Raw genomic sequence first — 3,601 nt, 5'->3', positions numbered from 1 at the left:
TTAACCAAACACATTAAACTACTTTTTATTCAACCTCAATTTCAACCACAGTTTTAACTAAACATATATAAATACCAAATTAACTTCAACCAAAAGTATTTTTTATAAAATATTTTTTTTCAAATCCTTACCACAATACCAAATAGACCTTTAGTTTTATTTTGTGAAGTATGATCTATCTTATATTTTGTATGTAGTCTTATTTATATAGAGAGAGTATAGGTATCATAATATGTTAAGCCTCGTCCTACTATTTTCTTTAAGTTAGTATAAAGTCCTTATTTTAACAAATTTATGTTTCAATTAATCCTACTTCTATTGGCATCACCATTTGTAGTAAAAACCCCACTACTTTCTTTCTTTATCTTTGTTATAACAACTGTTATTTTTCCTCCCTTTACTATTATTGTAAACATTGACAGTCTTTTCACTATTATTATTTCTCTCTCTAACACGAAGCAGGTTATCTTTTTGAAATTAACCAACAAAAAATATTCTATTAAAAGATGAATATAAAATCCTATCTCATCGGTCAAGGAGTTTAATAGCAGTGAGCCGGTCTATTTCCCTTTAAGACTTTAATTTATATGTTTTTAAAGGATTTTATAGTGAATTTAGAGATTTGATGACTAGTTTGTCTATTAGGATTGAGCCTCTTCCTTATTTAGAGTCACAATCACTTTCTTACACATAAATTTCTCTATAAGAGCTTTTTTTCCACTCTTTTGTTACTGTTGCATTGCTACTACCTACATCAGCACAGGCTTCTTCAACCTTCTTTGCTCAATGTTGACTTTCTAGTTCAAATGGTAGTGATTATAACATACATCATAGTAGAGCTTATAATCGTGATGGATGAAGGAACAACCAAAACATATTTGTTGGTACCAGGAATAACTCTTATTATGTCAATAATAGTGGCAATAAGTAACAGTATTATGGGAATAATGGTTATAATGGGAGTGATTGAAAGCAGTAAAACAATTATAATCCTTAATAGAATCAGTGGTCTCACACATGACAAGTTATGTGTTTGCTTTGTTATGGTTTTGGTCATTCTGCCTAACATTGTTCTTAGTTAGTCACTCGTGGGAATAAAGTTACTACAAAGTTATCTTTTAATGATGCTCCGATAGCAAATTTCATTACTTGTTTCCTGACACATATGCAAATTAACATGTTACTCCTAACATTTTGAGCATGACGAGTTCAAAACTTTTCTTGATAATGATCAATTGCATATTAGTTATAGTAAGTGACTCATCATTTTTAACACATCTCATATTATAATACATATACCAAAACATATATTTACTTTGTTTAATGTTCTATATATGCCTCAAGTTATAAAAAAAAAAAACCATTACTATCTATTCAACAATTTTGTTATGAAACTCACGTGTTTTTTGAATTTTATTCATTTATTTTCTATGTTAAAGACCCAATAACCAATGAGGTGCTTCTTTCCTCTCAATGTAAAGATGATTTCTATATTCTATTTGAGTCTTCCGCAACATTTATACCTCAAGCTTTTTAGTTTGCTAGTGTGTCTGCCTCTACTGATATCTAGCATCATCTGTTGGGTCATCATAATTCATGTATTTTGAGTCTATTAGCATTAAATAAAAAAAAGGTTATTTATAATTCTTAATATTTTTATTTTCAATGTCAAACATATCCATTAGAAAAATTATCTCGTTTCATTAGGACTTACTAGTCACAAAATTTATACTCTTTTAAAATTAATTTTTAATGATATTTGGGGACTTGGTCCTATGTTTTCTTCTGATAATTTTTTTTTATTTTGTTATTTTATGGATGCTTTTATATATCTGTGGTTTTTTCCTCTAGTTGTAAAATTTGATGTTATAAATGTTTTTCACCCATTCCAAGCTTAAGTTGAAAGGTAATTCTTTAGCAAAATTAAATATGTTCAAATAGACTAGGGTGATAAATATAAAAAATTATATATTTTTTTTAATCATTAGTAGTCAGCATCATTTAATTTATCCACATACTCATGAACATTGACATAAGCATATTATTGAAATTGGTCTTACTATTCTTGGTCAATGTAAAACACTTAAAATTTTAGAGTTATGCACATGAAATGTTTATGTATCTAATTAATCATATGCCTACTTATATCTAGCACAATAAGTCACCATTTGAATATTTGTTCCGTTATACACTATATTATAGCTTTTTTGTGTATTTTTAGGTGTTTTTATTTTTGTTTTTTTCATTCATACAATGCTCACAAGTTAAATTACCGCTTAATCTCATTTGTGTTTCTAGACTATAGTTCTTCTCATTTAGGGTCGTTGTTTTAACTTGTCATCTAAATTAATTTACATTTCTCGTCATGTTCGATTTCATAAACATTAATTTTCATTTATTGACTCTAAACATATAGCCAGCTCTCTTATGCCTTTGCCTACAACACACCATATTCCTATCTTTACCATCTCTGACTCACTTCTTAGCATCTGTTTTATCACCACTTTCCATGACTCATATCTTTCATGATCTTTCTATCATTCCCTATAACTGTGTTCCTCTATCACTACATGCATCTTTGTATAGTGATCATTTTCCAACTTTAACTTTTTTACCTTTAAGACTGCTAATGTCTGCTTCTTTTGATGTTGATACACATATAATTTTTGCTTCGGGTACACCATTTTTTAGCCCCTGACCATCTCACCTCCTAGCTCGGATTTGGTTATTGATCTCTTCAATTATTCTTTTTCATAACTTTTGATTTCCCTTCTATTTTTTTGTCATTCTAACACCTCGAAAGTACCATATGGTTTTGCATCCTTGGTAGAATAAAGCAACACATCTGGGCCTCATCTCAACCTTACCAACATCATCTAAAATATAAGTAATTTCCACTCCTAACCATGAAACTCTTACTTTAAAAAAAGAAAATCAATTTATGTGCTGGCATCATTCTATATAATTTAAAATTAATGTTTTACATGGTAATGATAGTTGGTCACTAGTTTCATTTCATCCTTTTACAAATATGGTTAGTAAGCCGGTTGGTGTATAAAATTAAAAGTCGAGTTAATGATGATGTTGAATGATATAAAACTTGTTTAGTTGATAGAGGATTTACTAAAAAAAAGATATTAATTACTCAAAAATTTTCAATCTCATGGTTATACCAACCACCATTTGGTTAGTGCTTATTATTATAGTTTCTAAATGTTGACAGATTTATCAAATCAATGTTCATAATGCTTTTCTAAATGGAACCCTTCGGGAGTAGGTTTATATAAACAAGCCCTCGAATTTTGCATATCATGTTCTTTTCCCTCATGTTTGTTGATTAGTACTTAAAAGTGCATTTTTATCAAGGTTTTATACCATCATTTTGCACTCAAAGTATCAATAATTCCTTAACTAAAACATGCTTTATAATAACGTATCTAATAATATAAGATACCTTTAATTTATGGTAAATGTTCATTTTAAATGCAGGCCTATCACATAAATGAAAGGATTGATTGATGACTTTAAGAACTTAAATTGCAAGGATAAAGAGATGGCCAAACTTAGAAAAGAGATGTCGGTGCAATCCAAACCAGAACAC

The sequence above is a fragment of the Populus euphratica genome, unplaced genomic scaffold (assembly GCF_000495115.2).
Source record: "Populus euphratica unplaced genomic scaffold, PopEup_1.0 scaffold37.1, whole genome shotgun sequence".
Lineage (NCBI taxonomy): Eukaryota > Viridiplantae > Streptophyta > Magnoliopsida > Malpighiales > Salicaceae > Populus > Populus euphratica.
Note: the sequence above shows the minus strand (reverse complement) of the source record.